We start from the raw sequence: 17,367 nt of genomic DNA, 5'->3' as shown, positions 1-17,367 counted from the left end.
AACTTGTATTCTAACAGTAGGCAGATCATGTTCTAAGACCACAATGAATTTTTTCCTAGTGAAGCCTATGAATTTTATCTCAAATACTCAAAAATTACTTTTAGCTCTAGGGAATGCAGTGTGTGCATTGTTATATCAGAGATACATTTATATTCATGCAAAATAATGGCGAAATATACATTTCTGTGTGACATGAAAGTTGTTCCCAATTCTATATAAGATGTTAAAATATTAATCCCTTTTTTTAGACCAAAAAAGATTAAAGCTCCTATTTCCAGAAGTACAAAATTAGACGAAAGATCAGTCAGAAAGAGATCTATAAAATTCTAAAACCATTCCTATTCCTCTGGAAAGCATTATATAATTCAGAATTCAAAGGATGAGATATTCAAATAAGGCTCTTTTCACCAATACCCAAGAGGCTCAGCTTAGCAATGAACTAAGATACTCATCTTTTACTAATGTAGTAATTAGAAATACAGAATCAGAATTTCTAATGTTACATGTATTCCTTAATTTGTAAGTCTTTAATGTTATAGAAGATGAGTGAATAAAATGAAAAGTTAGCTTTATAAAAAGAAAAAGTGAGAGGTCACATTTACACCGTACAATGAGATAGAATTCTTGCCTACCAACACATCTGTTGAGAATGCAATACCTTTAGAGATGATTTTTAAAATAATGTATATTTCATTGTCTTTTAAGCTCTCAATTCACGTCTTCCAGTAATAAACAAATTATTAGTTAATTTTTATAAGATATTTACAATTGGCAAAAGGGATTTCCAATATTCCAGACTATTCCAATATGTTGTTTGTTTTGAAACCTAAAAAGTTCCAGGGCCCCATATACAAGTATTTGTTCTATGTATTCCCCTATTTTTTCTATGGATTCCCCCATTTCATGAAAGATTATTACACAAATCTTAGATTTCATTCAAAGAGCTCAGATTTCAGAGAGTAGACTAGGACTAATAAAATAATTCTTGAAATATGGAACACTTGAAATGGTAGCTTCAACTCTGGTGACTCCTGAAATCTTTTTATTTCCTTAGCTTGTATAATTCTCATAAATGGTGTTCCAAGGACAGAGGCCAAAATAACTGAAAGGCATTTCATTTAAGTTTTCCAAATATTTTTTCTGAACTTTTCTATGAATTCCAAAGTACATTTAAGATGTCATGAAAGCTTGGTTTTGTCTTTTTTTTTGGCTTTTATTCAGGGCCTAGGTACATTTATTTGTTTGTTTACAAAATTTACTGAGCCCAACCCCATCCTAGCCACTGTGTTCCTCCAGGGCAGCAGCCGAGCCTACACACCCCATATAATATGAGCAGCCCAGGAAGGAGGCAAGTGGGAGCTAGGACCAAGGGAGGGGAAGCCACAGCGGTCTGCTATGAGTCACCTTGGTTTAGTCTTAAATAAAGTTACCAGAAGCTATTTTCTGAGAAATATTTAATGATTGCTAGAACTCTGTTAATAAAATGGAAACAACCACAAGGATTTATAAAGCACAAACCAATGCACAGCTAATATCACGTTTCCTCTTCACTTCATAATGGCATTTGGGACTGAAAGAGACACAAGTGAGCAAAATCAACATTGTCTTACCATTGACAGTTTTTACAAAGTTTTTAAACCACATCCAGGGTGACATTCTTGCAGAAACTGAATTTCACACATTCCAAACTAATATGACAATAATTAGCCAATGAGCAAACCCTGGAAAGAAGGAAGAGGACAAAAGGTTATTGGAATAGATTGTGAAATGCACTTTTTACAAAGTTTACAAAAATTCAACCCTCAAATTTACCTTGGCCCTGCATATCCACTAACCCCACCCTATCGCTCCTCACCTACTGGTCCCGCCTTCCCAACCAGGCTGAGGCTACAAATGGACCTTCCAGAAACACACACGATGAACACACCTAATACAATTTCCAGACCATAAAAATAAAGTAAAAAAGTAAACATGACAGGGGCAAAGATTTAAAGATGTCAGAGTTTCATTCTGAGATTCTGAGAAAAATGGTAAAAGTAGATAAATCCAGATAATTGTTACAGTGTTATCATTTTGATGTGTATTTAATAATAATGAGGTAAAAGTAATCATTATCTTAACATCTGGCACCAGAGTTACTCCCAGAAGGGAACCATCTTAGTTTGGGATAATACCTTTATTTAAAAAAAAAAAAGATTTATTTATTTATTATTTATCTTTATTCATTTTTGGCTGCATCGGGTCTTAGTTGTGGCATGCGGGCTCTTCGTTGTGTTGTGCGGGCTTCTCTCTAGTTGTGGCGAGAGGGTTTTCTCTTCTCTACTTGTGGTGCACAAGCTCTAGAGCCCGTGGGCTCTGTAGTTTGTGGCGCATGGGCTCCGTAGTTTGTGGCATGCGGGCTCTAGTTGAGGTGCGCAAGCTCAGTAGTTGTGGCACACAGACTTAGTTGCCCCGTGGCATGTGGGATCGTAGTTCCCTGACCAGGGATCAAACCCGCATCCCCTGCATTGGAAGGCAGATTCTTAACCACTGGACCACCAGGGAAGTCCCTGGGGTAATACCTTGATAGACTCTTGCAAGAGAAAAGAATCTGCAGAATAACATGTAATAGTTCTGCCAATTTTCATAGACAAGGATGGATTTTTCTTCCTCCTGAAAAGTGAATAAGGAAGACAGTGGAGAGAAGAGAGACGACAGAAAAATGGAGAGAGGCTGGACCCCTCAAGGTGAGAAGGCTGCTGGGGAGTCAGTGGAAGAACTTGTGAAAGTGCTATAAGCCCTTCCTAGGGTACCTGAAACATTTCTGCTGAAGTCTGTTTTGCTCACAAATGAACTAGAAGAAGAGGCTGAGGTAACACTGATCATGTGAAAGGGAGGAAGGGCCCAGGAGGCAAGAGAAGACAGGAGGGAACATGAGCACGTAAATCCCACCCCAGAATTTGTCAAAATTATGGGCATGGAATTTTGATAACCTTAAGCAAATGTTTACCTAGATCTCAGGAGTCAAAAAGCCTCCTTCAGGACAAGGGATCTCTATAACCTAAATCACAAGTTTTCAAAGGATGGCTCCCGGACCAGCAGCAGCAACAGCAGCATCACCTGCGAAATTGTTAGAAATCTGGGGGGCTTCACCCCGAACCACTAAATCAGAAATTCCAGGGGTCAGGCTCACCAATCTAACAAGTCTTCCAGGTGATCCTGATGCACAAAAAATCTGAGAACCACTGGCCCGAAAAATGATTCACAGCCTTGGCCATGTATTAGTTTCACCTGTGACATGATGACTAAAAAATACTGATGCCAGAGAATCACTCTCAATGATTCTACCAACATAAATTATACTTCAAAGAAACAAATTCTTGAAAATAAGTCTATAGGCAGAAACGCCAAAAATCTCTATTAGACATAGCTTCAGGATGGCGGAGGAGTAAGACGTAGAGATCACCTTCCTCCCCACAAATACATCAAAACTACATCTACGGGCTTCCCTGGTGGCACACTGGTTGAGTGTCCGCCAGCCGATGCAGGGGACGCAGGTTCGTGCCCTGGTCCGGGAGGATCCCGCGTGCCGCGAAGTGGCTGGGCCCGTGAGCCATGGCCGCTGAGCCTGCGCGTCCGGAGCCTATGCTCTGCAACGGGAGAGGCCGCAACAGTGAGAGGCCCGCGTACCGCAAAAAAAAAAATAATAATAAAATAAAAAGATGGTATTTGATTCACAAAATTTCAATTGACACATAATTTACTGTGGTATAGCCTTCATAGCCTGGTCTCAACCCAGTCATTAAGTTAACATAAATTTACAGAGCACCGACCACATGCAAGGAACTGTGTTTTGCTTCATGATCAATACCTAGAGCCCCAAACACCTTTTGGGGCTGGGCTCCAAATCTGTACCCTTGCATGTCTGTTTTTGTGACAGAATCTACAGAATCCCCATTTGAATATATAAATCAGAGAGTCACGGAAGTGCTTATCCCATATTGTGCCTAGATTAACTAAGGAACCTCCAATATGATCGTAATACAACACTTATTATACTAGGCTCAAATAATTTAAGCAATAGGCTCTGCCCTTATATAGCATCCATCTTCTTATTTAAGATATCAAGTAATCTAACATGGCACACATAATGCTAATTTAGGAGCTCTTCAAGGATTAGAAGTAAATGCCTAGAAATTGAGTAAGATTAAGATATTGTTGCTGTGTGAGTTTGCTGTTTTGAGTGAAAAGAGACTAAGAATGAGAGTTTATTTCTTTCCAGAATTTTGGGTTTGTGCTAGACTTCCCCAAATATATCTAAATACATCCCAAAGCAAGTTAAGAGTGGACTGTCAACTTTTAAAGGAGAATTCCTTTCAAGGACATGACATTTTGATTAAAAAGAAGAAATGAAGTATTGTTCTTCTCTCAGTACTTCATTCAGAGCAGTGTTCAAGGCAAGAACACTTCAGAGCCCAAGGTGAACCTGGTAAAAGGGAAAATTGAGAACATAAAATGTTTAATTCAACTGCTTATGTCAGAATATCCTTTCACTGGCTTCCAGTCAACCAGTATCAAAAAGCATGATAACAGTCTGTTCTCAGCCAGAAGTACTGTCCACTCCAAATTCACAGAATTGCAATCAACATTCAGTCTGTGAAAATCAGCCTGTCCCACTGTCATATCACCTTTTGGCTAATCATATCTGAGGGAGAAGTCAGACTCCCTTCTCCTTCCACATAGATGGAAGCCAAGGGGGATGGAGTCGGGGGAAAACAGCAAGCTTGGGTCCTGGCTTACTAGCTTTGTGACCTGTATCATTTCTCTTTCAACTTCCAGAGCCTCAATGACTCTATCTGTAAACTGGGGACAATGCTACTTCTCACAAGTAGCATTGGGAAGATGGGAAGCTGATGAAATAACGTGTGTAACAAGTGCCTTGTACGGTTCCTAGAACATGGAAGGGGCTCAGTAAATAATAACTATTATCATTATCTCTCATTTGTTCAATAGTTTTATTGAATTATTGTAAATTTTAGCTCAGTTAGAAAAGTGGCAAAGGATCCAGTTAATGGGCTGACTTTTAGATCTATTACCTATTCCTTAACTAAATAGCAATGTTTCCTCAGGGAAACAGTTTCAAATATTTCTTCTTTTGAGTAGAAGAAAGGATCCAATGTCCCAACCCTTTCTATCACACAGGTACTCTGGGATTCTTTCCCTCCTAAAATGCACACTTCAGAGCATTACTTCATGGTGGAAAGTCTGCATTTTAATGTTTAATGAGAAGTGAACATATGGTGCTGATAACATGACATGAATTGTTAAATTTAATCAACAGATGAACAAACGTCACTAAGCATGGTATCCTCAGTAAATCCAAGCCCCTTGATCCTCCTGTGTTATATGAAGCTGCTGCAAACACTGATTAGCAAATACTTAACCATTGCTCCTAGGGGAGGTACCAGGGTTAGGTTTCTGCAAGTGTTTGAACATAACATTTTTGTCAAATGATCAAAACATAACCTTGTTTTTTGTGTGCTTTTGTTTAAAGACACCTTATTTAATATATATTATTGGTTCGTTAACACTGGACTCATGGACAACAGCAATATAACTCATGCCTGAACAAAGTTAATTTGACACATATTTTCTCTATAAGGCACGTCACAGCCTTCTTGCCCTCAGGAATACTACCCAGCACTTCAGTACTATGTTTGGGGGCCATTTTAAACAGCAAGATCACTAATAAAGAGCACAAAAAAATGTGAAAAACATGGCACTAAATGGACCAAGAAAAGGACACTTCTTTACAGTATGGGAGCTGAAACAAGAAGGCAAAGCCTCGCCCTGTTGGATCTCAGCTGAGAACATACACCTTGGGCTACTTAAATTTGTCCCTGCTCTGCACATGTCCACAAATGGCCAGGAAAGCTACCCAAGGGATAGCTTGATTTGGGGGTTATAAATAAATTTCATCCAGTAGGCAAGTTCTTAAATATGGAATCCATGAAAAATAAGGATCAACAATATCGGTACATTAAAATCAGCAACAGCATATATGGTCAAAGGCAGCTTACAGTAGAAGCAGCACTACCTTAGTATGTGCTAGTGATACCTAAATTACAGGACAGCCATGATCCATGGCAGTGGAGATTTATAAAAAATTTTTCACATTTCTTACAAATTAATAGTACACAAGAATATGGAACCACCCCTCACCCTCAACTTACAGGACATGAAAAATTGTTTTAAAGCATTAAGGATTGCAGGTATTAGTGTCTGTTCCAGCAGCAGGTACTGTTGGTGTATTTTTCACACATATTTATGTGACTTGAGTTACTACTTGCATGGGTTTTAGGAGCATCCTCCTTTCAGGTCACAATAAGGGCACAGGGAAGATAGTAAGTAATAACTCTGTCTACCTGGTATAAGACTGCAAGTCCATGAGTTGGTTCTGAAGGAATCAGGGAACTCACACCAGCCCCTCTTCTTGCATGACTTTCAGTTGAATGATTACCTAAGGCAGCATCCTTCCAAATGTGGTTCCTGAACCAGCAGTAACTTGTTAGAAATACAAATACCTGGGGCCCACCCCAGATCCTCTGAGGGTGGAGCCCAGACATCTGTGGTTTAACAAGCACCCCCAGGTGATTCTCATGCCTTTAGTTTGCGAATCACTGACCTCAGGAATCTTCCTAATCACACCCAGGTCACTTCAGTAGTTAGTACAGGCATATGAGCCCTGAGTCCATGATTATATCTTGGATAAGTGAATTCATTACTGAATAATGACGCTTTAATCATATATGTCCCAGAACCAGTACAAAATAATAAAATACCTCTTTAAACTGACAGCATACTTTTAGGACACTATTTCAAAATCAATTCATATTAAAATGAATGAGTTATTGTGAAGGGTTTTAACACATGAACTATTTATTGCCCCATCCATCTATATAGGTTAATTTGAGTTAAGGAGTTTGGGGTTTTTTTAAGGCAATAGGAAAGTGAGTATTCAGGTGTGGGGTGTGTGTATGTTGTGCGTTTGTGGCTGTTTATGACTATATTTGTGTGTATGTAAGCCAAAGTCAGAAAGACAAAACCTGGGACTTCCCTGGCGGTCCAGTGGTGAAGGCTTCACCTTTCAATGCAGCGGGTGCAGGCTTGATCCCTGGTCGGGGAGCTAAGATCCTACATGCCTCGTGGCCAAAAAACAAAAACATAAAATAGGACCAATATTGTAACAAATTCAATAAGGACCTTAAAAGTGGGCCACATCAAAAAAAAAATCTTAAAAAAAAAAAGAAAGACAAAACCTAACATATTGGGGGGGGTGGTGGTGGGATGAATTGGGAGATTGGGACTGACATATATACACTAATATGTACAAAATAGATAACTAATAAGAACCTGCTGTATAAAAAAAACCTAACATATTATACAGTGCAGGTATTATAATGAAGTATGACATAAACTATTATAAGAATGTTTTCATAAGGAAATAAGTTCCCAGTTATTTAAATATTTATTATATTGACTGTGCTACAGCCAAGTAACTCATCGTCCACTAGAACTTGTTATTGTGAGATATGATCTATATTAAATACAAATCAGATTTTACCAAAAATTATCAGAATAGTAAAATAATGTGTATCTTAGTAATAAAAGGCCTTCACCTTTTTGCAGCCTATGTTCTTAGGACAAGTCCTTTACCTCTCTGAATCTGTTTCCTCATATGTAAAATGAGGATGTTGGATTTGGAAGGGTCTATGGTGTCTGATCTAAAATTCTACCTGAGGGCTTCCCTGGTGGCGCAGTGGTTGAGAGTCCGCCTGCTGATGCAGGGGACACAGGTTCGTGCCCCGGTCCGGGAAGATCCCACATGACACGGAGCGGCTGGGCCCGTGAGCCATGGCCGCTGAGCCTGCGCATTCGGAGCCTGTGCTCCACAACGGGAGAGGCCACAAAAGTGAGAGGCACACGTACTGCAAAAAAAAATAAAATAAAATAAAATTCTACCTGAGATGGAAACTGAGCTGGAAATGTAAGAGTTAGCTTGAAAACTAGAGTCTCAGAGAAGAGGAAACACTTGAGGTAGTCAGCTACTGAGAGCCTCAGATATAGCCCTTCACTGTAGACCAGTGCAAGACTGGATGGGATATGCAGGACCAGCAGAAATGGTGGCCTAAGGGAAGAAATACTGGGGAGGCATCAACAACAGGGTGTGAGGGAACACTGCCTTCTTATAGTCCTAGGGGAATGTATTTGAGATGATATTGATACCTAAGAAAAAATATAATTCCCCCTGGAATTGAGCCCACCTTGGGAAGCCAGCAAGATAACTGAATGATTGTCTATTGCCATTCAATTACGATTTCTTTCACATGTTGTTGACCTCATTGCCTGTCCCCTATTGCTTTTAGAGTTTGATCTCCAACCCAATTACCTGACCCAGGACTGTCACTTGCTTCCAACTAAGCTTGTCAGATCTTCCAGCAACAAGCCTTGATATTAAGCCCCAGAGATTTCACTCAGCCTTAACCATTTTGTTTTAAAGTGCAGGTTTTATTATTATCCAGGTATGGCCAGGCCAGCAGATCAGGAGATGACTGCCATTGAAAAGAGAGTTTGTTATACTCACAGTTCCCAAGAGGAAGTAGCATGCCACACCACACTGGGCCACATAGGGAAGTACCAGTGTCAGGAGGCAAAGGAATGAGGGGAAAATGTGGGCAAGAGCCTTTGTTGTGGTCTTCATTGGAAGGAATGGTGAGACAGAGCAAGCAGGTTTAGGATTGGCAGGATTGAATAACTTCGGTGGATTCTAGGGCATAGGGGCTGCCCCTAGTTGTCAGGTACATGGCCTGGGGGAGATTACGACTGGCAGATAGTGGCCTGGAGTGTAAGAGCTAGGTAAAGGAGGTGGTTGGGGAACGTGGGCATTGGACTGGTTGGTTTGCTTATGAAAGGTGCACTTGCAAGTGAGTCCTTTACTATGTCTAGGAATTAGAGCCCTGGGAAAGGCAGTGTCTCCAGGGTCAGCAAAGCCCCAGATGTCAAAACATCAGAATAAAAAGACATGTTTAATGCATATCTCCAAAGGCCACTTCCCTCTGGCTATGCTCACACTCTTTAGTTGGTCCACAGGTATCACAAGACCAAAAGAAGGGAGCCTCTGCCCAGAGCAGTTGAAGTCAAATACCCAAGGGATAGCTTTTACTTGGTATGGTCACATCTGCACAAGAGTATAAGACTGACTGAAATATTTATGAGACCCAGGTTTGAAACCCGCTGCCCCTGAGAATGTCATTTAACTACTCAAAACCTCTGGTTTTTTTTTATCTCCTCGACAGTGATGATAATACTGATCAAATTTTTGTGATAACCTAATGAAATAAGGCAGGCTGGAACTATAAAGCACTATGTAATTTTTAGCATTTATAGTTATTTTAGCAGCATAAAAATAGATTGACAGAGGTGAATACTAAATTGTTTATGGGTGAAACAATACATGCGTGATCTGCTTTAAATTATCCCAGCAAACAAACAAAAAAGAGGGAGAAGATTGATAACAGAAGATTGAAAAAAAAAGCTGGTGATTACTGAAGCTCAGTGAGGTACATGGGAATTCATTATACAGTTCTTCTTTTGCGTATTCATGAATATTTTCATAATTTAAAAATTTAATGTAATTTAAGAGACAGGGAAAAGAAGTATTAGCAATCATTGGAGGACTGCTATTATATTCAAACCCAAACTCTATTGTACAATATTTTGCTATCATGAATCAAAAGCTCATCCTCTTTCCACAGACTCCTGGATTACTAAGGTTACTTGTTCTTTTTTCAATGCTTCCAAATATCTCCAGGCTAAAATTGACTTAGTTTAATCAAATTCTTGTTATAGTCCATTTGTGTTAAGCAATGGAATTCCTAATGGTAAAACTATAATCAACATGTTATGACTGTTTCATGATGAGAGGTCCTATCCAATTAGGGAATTTACCTATCAAAGGCCCTTCACTCTCAGGAGAGCTTCACTGAATAGTGATGGGGATTGCTTAATTAGTGAAGTTAAAACATCCTTCAGAAACAAGGTCAAGATGACATATCTATCTGTGCCAAGTTGATGAAAGAATCCTCCAAATACAGCACTCAGAAATCTTGGTGTGAAAATTCCGGTAAGACTTATCAACAGAAGGAAAAGGAAAATACATTGATCTTAATGGTATCAATGGATTTTTCTTTAGGCACATTCTAGGTATTAGATTTACATAAATATTTCCATAAAGTTTCCATAAAGTGACCAACCTTTTGCTTGAGAAAACTCTTCCTCCAAATTCATTGTTCCTGTTTAAAGAAATAAGAATCCATTAAAAAAACCAAAATACTGTGAACCATAACTCTATAACTATAAAACAATCAACAGAGGAAATTTAAAAAGAAGCAATCCTCTGAGAGTCTTCTTTTCACGATATCTGTAAAACCTCTTAAAGAGATTGTAAGAAACACTGAGTTAGTCTATGAGATAGGAGATGAACAATATAAAAGACCCTTTAATCAAAATGCTGTATGCAATGACAGAGCACTGATAATCAGTGTGTCTGCTCAAGGAAAGGAGAGAGAATGCATCTACACAAATATACCTGCTGGTAGGTGGTATCAGACCATTCAAACTATAAAGAATTATTTCCTTTTTCTTCCCATAAAAAGAAAATCTCAGTGACAAATCCCCAAAAATTCTTTGCTTCATCTGACTAAACAATTCTGCATTTCCCAATGATTCGGTTCTTGGTAGACAGCATCAACTGTCAAACCCCTCATTTAATTTTGTATACTTTAATATAGTTTTGTATACTTTAATACAGTTACAAAGATATAAAATGTCAGCTCTCTAAAAACATTTAACTGCCCAAACTAGTATCAGGATATCCAGAACATGTAAAATAAAATAAGTCACATTATTTAAGACTTGCCCACTACCAAGGCTAGTCTGCCTTAGGCAAAAGACCTCTTTACAGCCTTCCTACACTTTCAAACTTCACTTGAGTGCCACGTGTAAACAACAGTTCAGCTAAGAGGAAGAGATGAAAGCCTCACATTTATTCAATGTCTATTTTATTCCAGGTAAATGGGTATCATAACTTTCATTGTTAACAGGGAGGAAAATGGGGTTCAGGAGCTGTTGTGCAGCTTACTCAAGTTTGAGCATCTGTAAGACGCTAAGTTTCAACACTTCATGCCCTTTCTACCTCTTTTTGCTACTTCCAAGGCCAAAACTGAGCTTCACACTACCAGCTAACTGCTCACAATATCTGCCACTTCCACCCAATCTCAAAGAGTCACAAAGCTAAATGAGAGAATACAGACTCCTGCACTGAGGAACACTATGTTAAAAGTGAAAAAATAAAGAATGGCGGAAAGCCATCATCAAGTCTAGAGAACAGCAATGAAGACCCACCTGCTTTAAATTAGTTTCAACTTCACCCATTCAGAGTCACTGAAAATTGACAAGGGGAACACCTTGCCTCTCACTCCCCAAGCTTATTTTTCAAATCTTAACCCCCCTCAATGTGTTTTTTGTTTCCACTTGACAAACCAATTAGTCTAACAGAAATTATAAACCCAAAATAAAATTCTCTTTTCTCAGCCTTAATTGTGAACAAACCATAAGAGCAAAGCTTTGTTTTTATAAAAGTAAAATGCATGGCATTATATGGGATCATGTACTTGACTGAAAGTACCTTGGAAATTGTTCTAAAAGCTTTAAACATTATGGAAGTGTATGACTGCATTATTATAGAACCCAGCCAACTATGACAAGCAAGTATGGTGGTAGGATATAAAAGCTGAAACCAATCATAGCCAGGAATTTTGGTTATAACATTGAATGCCCTGGCTGCAGGGTTGCAGCCTAGAAGAACACCACCCAAGGCCAAGTGACTACAGAAATTGCAGCTGCTCAGCCCAACATCTTCTGAGAGAAGTCTTAGAAGCCCACTGCCCCCTCTTTTCAAAGGGATTAACTGAAAGCCCAGCTTGCATTTTCACCAGGAATATCCAAAGAACGCATCTCTGGCCATCCATTCTCTCTTCCCTTCTGCTTGGTACTTCTGGACCCTTGACCCATCCCATCCCTACCCTACCCCATCTAAACCCATGAACTGAGCTCTATGGAAATACTGCTCCATACACCAAATCCTCTATGAATTTATCTGTTTCTTTGCTTAATCCCTCTACCTTGCCTTAAGGGAGACCCCTGCTGCAAATACTTTCCCACACCCCTCACAAGTGGAGACTGTTCATTCTCTCACTGTCATGTAGCTCAAAATCAGGACAGGGAGTTTTTGTCCTCTGTGCTCCCCATCATCACTTGCCAAAAATTATCACCTCCCCTCACATCATGCATGACAGCTTCTCCCCTTCCTCTTAGCTGTCAGTTACCACCCTTGCAGTTACACATCAATCACCACCCTTCATGAAGGACTTTAGTACACAATCACAGTCTTCCTCTTCACCCTAAGTCCTGCCAATATCCTGGGGGACTTCAGTAGCCAAGTCGATGACCCATCTAACACCTTAACCTTGGGTTCTTGACCCCATAACTTAGACCCTTGTCCTCTGCACCCCATCAGCCACCCACTCCGTTAGTATGGCCTTGGACCTTTTCTTTCCAGCTTATAACTACTTTTCTACCTACTCCCATTGAGACCTTCTTCCACGTCATCAGGACCTCCAAATATCTGTCTTCTTTGCTTTCACTCCTAACATCAGCCTTCTAATTTCTTCATTTTATCCTTTTTTTCCCCAAGGCCAGATGTCCCATGTTTATTTACATGTGAAATGTGTTTAGCGCAGTTATGATGAATGTAGTGATAACACCTGACAGCAGCAAGACCTTTTGGGGAATCAATGTTGACTACAGTATATCATGCAAGTATCTACATATATACAAAAGACTCACTTTGGGCTTCCCTGGTGGCGCAGTGGTTGAGAGTCCGCCTGCCGATGCAGGGGACACGGATTCGTGCCCCGGTCCGGGAGGATCCCACATGCCGCAGAGCGGCTGGGCCCGTGAGCCATGGCCGCTGAGCCTGCGCGTCCGGAGCCTGTGCTCTGCAACAGGAGAGGCCGCAACAGTGAGAGGCCCGCGTACCGCAAAGAAAAAAAAAAAAAAAGACTCACTTTATTCTCTTAATACTTAAATCCCATGACCTACCATTTCACCGATAATCTAGCCACTATCCCAAAGTCCTGTCTCACTTGTCTGTCATAGTCAGAATCCACATAAATTGTTATCCATGTTCTCTGGCCTTGCACTGGAGCAAGGTACACAATATACTTACATTTTAAACAAATGATCAGCAACCTGTTACATTTGTCTGGCCAACACACTACACTCTCTGAAATGGCTTTCAAACCTATGTCACTCATCTCTAGACATGTCCTTAGAGCTCCAACTTCCCTTTTCCTCATAGCCAGTGACCTTGCCTCCTACCTCATGCTCAACACTCCACTACCATATCCTTCCACATATTCTTTCAACTTTCTCCACTCCTGCTACATTAGTTGACCACTTCTCTTCCTTTCAAAAGCTAATTCCTAATCTTTGGATCCCATTAACTCCAGCCTTTTCCAGAACTATATGCTGTCATCTATACTTTTTCCGTCTTATATATCCAATCCTTCTGTCTGAAATGGATCCTCCTCACCAGAATTTGAACACGTTCAAGTTTCATCAATGAAAAACCAAAAGGTTCCTTTGACCTCACGTTCCTATCCAGTCATCACTTTATCTTTCTTTCCTGCCCTTGTAGATAAAATTGCTATTTTCTATCTCCATTTTCTTATGCCCCATTCATTCATCATTTCAGGCCAATGTGGTTTTTTACTCTGTCACTCCCCCAAAATAATTCTCATGAAGGTCACTAATGATTGCTAGTAGCTAAATCCAACAAACATGGATTTTATATACTTTAAGCAGCACAGGACTGTTAACCACTGCCTATTTCTTAAAATGTTTTATTCTTTTCATTTCTAAAAGACAAAACAAAAAACAAAAAAACCCCATATTCTTCTGGTTTTCCTCATATCTCTTTGGCTATTCCTTCTCACTCTCTTTTGCAGACTCAGCTTCTTCTATCTGATCATTGACTATTGGAGCTTCTCAAGGCTAAAGGCAAGATCCTCTTCTCCCTTACACCATAATATCTCTCTGGATGTCAACCATGGCCATAGCTTCTCCAACTTACATCTCCAGGCAGATCCTGGTCTGAGCTCCAGAGTCCTATATCCTTATACCTACTCAACATCTCCACTGATATATCCCAAAGCCCTTCAAACTGAGTATAGCCAAGAACACACTCCAAATTTTCCTCCTCAAATAACATTCATTTCCAAGTTTTCTCTATCTGTTCATAGAAACATTATTTGCAATAAGCCAAACTGGACAACCTAAATGTCCATCAATAATAGACCTGATAAATACAAAAAGTGCGATGTATCAATGCAATGAGATACTATACATTAATTAAAATGAATACACCATAACCATATGCTTTAACAACAGTGCATCTCACAAACAATATTAAACAAAAGAAACAAATCACAAAATGATATAAATAGAATGATTCCAGTTATAAAAAAAATTTTAAGTGGCAAAATTAAGCTATTTTTAAAGGATGCATATATATGTGGTAAAACTATAAATAAAAACAGGGTGATGGTTCTCACAAAGGTCAGGCCATTGATGGTCTCTATTACAGCGGCACGGTGACGTACACAGAGGCTTTTTATGCAATAGATGATATTCCATTTCTTAAGATAGGTGATAGATATATGAGTGATTTCCAATTAGTCTCCGTACTTTACAATTATCTTTTAAATTGTCTGTGTGTTACAAATATCAGTCTATATACACAGAGTTTTTCAAATACACACAATTTTTTAAAAGGTAGAACTACAATCTCATTTAAATGAAGTTCAGGAAAAGGTAAAACTAAGCTATGATGATAGAAGAGGGAAGAGTGGTTACTTCCAGGGGAGGGAGAAGATTATAACTAAAGAGGAACATGAAGGCCCTGTCTGGAGTGATGGAAATACTCTATATCTTTTTTTTTTTTTTTCAGTACGCGGGCCTCTCACTGTTGTGGCCTCTCCCGTTGCGGAGCACAGGCTCCGGACGCGCAGGCTCAGCAGCCATGGCTCACGGGCCCAGCCTCTCCGCGGCATGTGGGATCTTCCCGGACTGGGGCACGAACCCATGTCCCCTGCATCAGCAGGCGGACTCTCAACCACTGCGCCACCAGGGAAGCCCGGAAATACTCTATATCTTGATGTGGGTGGTGGTTACATGGGTATATACATATGCAAAAATTCACTGAGTTGTACACTTAAGACTTGTTCATTTTACTCCACATAAATTATACTTCAATAAGAAAGAAAAAAGAAAATTAAATAAATAAAATTCATACATTAAATATGATTTATATAAAAAGGAAAACCTGGATGTACTTCAGCACAGTATTTTGAAAGTTCCATCTTACCAAATCATAGCCTAAACCAGAGGTGGGAGAACTATGGCCCCTGGACCATCTTGTTTTTGTAAATAAAGTTGCATTGGAACACAGCCACACTCATTTGTTTACAGAGACTCTATGTTCTTCAAAGCCTAAAATATATACTATCTCATGTTTTTCAGAAAATATTCACCAACTCCTGACTTAGTCAATAGTTCATAACTGTTTTAGGAATTCATGACTGTCTCAAAGAATCCAGTGAAAGCTATAGATTATCTACTCAAGCAAACACACAGCTTCTTAAATATAAAATGTTATTCAGGAAAAAGAATATACATATGTATAATTGAGTCACTTTGCTGTACAGCAGAAATTAACACAACATTGTAGATCAACTATATACTTCAGTAAAAAATTTTTTCAATGTTATTCATAATTTCAGGAAGTTCACAGACCCTCTGAAGCAGCACTAACCCCAACTTAAGACTCTCTGTCTGAGGTTTTCATCACAAATTACTAAACCACTCTACTGAGAACAGTCCACAGGTTGGCTCTCTTTTCTTTGAACCACAAATGATTGAACTTCCATTTCACATTCTTGTTCGCTCCACGGAACTACTCATAGTTATAGCCAATAACAAAGTTGCCCAGGTCACAATATCCAGTCCTGTATCAATCGATTTATTTTGTTCTCCATCTAGGTGACAGTCTATATGCTACTTAGCCTTGAGAAGTCTTTCTGAAAATGTGATATAATTTTGTACCAAGGGAGACCAAGAACACCAGAAGTGATGAACTGGCAGTCCCTAGCCTTAATACTAGAAAAAAGCACAAAACAATGGCTTACAGACAGAGGAGTGAGCAGTGTCACATTCACATATGAAGAACATTGGTACGTTTATTCAATAGACCAAAAATGTAGAGGAAGAATACAGACCAAGAATATAGAGGAAGTAAAAACTTGTGGACCAAATGATGGAGTGTATGTGGATGCTGTGTGCTCTTTCACAGCAGGGCCATTTTTGTGCAGCTACTTAGTCCCTGCAGTGCCTTGCACGTTGTAGGAAACTAATAAGCAATTTTAAAATGGATAAATGAAACCAATTTATAAAAACAAAGTCATGATTTTATAAACGGTTTAGGCTTCCTGGGAGCAACATGATAGTTTTATTTATTTTGCATCACAGAAAAAGACAATTATGAGTGCGGAACAGTCCCTATGTTTCTGTAATTCTGATTTCTTATGAATGTGCTCACACAACATATATCAAAGGTCTAGTTGGTGGGAGGCTGGCCAACTTATTAGCACCCTTTATTGTTCTGAAAGAAAGCATTCACAGCAGTCATTTGATGAGGACAAAGCATGTTTTGACCAATTCCAGAATAACAAAAAAAGTCTTCACACAAAACAGACACGGCAGCCAGCATGATCTCTGATCTAATGCTTGTTCTTCAATTTTTCATTACTGCCTTCCTCACTGCTGTATGAACAGTGGGTGGCATTCAACAAAAGCTGATTAATGCTGAGATTTCAAATTGCTGAAAATTGAAAGAATGTGCCCCACGCTGACAATTTGTTAATCAAAAAATTGTCATTTCTACCTCCATGCAAGCTTTAGCCCATCTAAATTTCTTCCCAGATGCAATGTTATATATTCCCCTTTCAATGAGATTCAATGCATTTTTCCTAACGGTGAAAAGATTTTATGGGCTCATCAAGAGGCTAAATCTCTCTAATTCCAAAGAATCAATTTCCAAAGTGGAGAGAACATATTTTGTCCATATTTGCTACTTCTTGTACCAAGTTGATAAGAATCCACAGATTTATGTGGACACTGAACTCTTACAAGTTTACCAAAAAAGCATTT

At 39.2% G+C, this 17,367-nt stretch overlaps 1 long non-coding RNA gene across 1 annotated transcript; it reads right to left on the bottom strand.

The window, feature by feature from the left end:
* Nucleotides 1-1,642: 1,642 nt before the first annotated feature.
* Nucleotides 1,643-13,060, bottom strand: LOC132523568 (uncharacterized). Its single transcript, XR_009541568.1, has 3 exons — nucleotides 12,946-13,060; nucleotides 10,293-10,331; nucleotides 1,643-1,721 (listed from the first exon to the last, which is right to left on the bottom strand). It is a non-coding gene; the product is annotated as an uncharacterized LOC132523568 (long non-coding RNA).
* Nucleotides 13,061-17,367: the final 4,307 nt, after the last annotated feature.

This window comes from Lagenorhynchus albirostris, chromosome 7 (assembly GCF_949774975.1).
Source record: "Lagenorhynchus albirostris chromosome 7, mLagAlb1.1, whole genome shotgun sequence".
In the NCBI taxonomy this organism is placed as follows: Eukaryota; Metazoa; Chordata; class Mammalia; order Artiodactyla; family Delphinidae; genus Lagenorhynchus; species Lagenorhynchus albirostris.
Note: the sequence above shows the minus strand (reverse complement) of the source record. Positions and strands in the feature narration are given on the sequence as shown.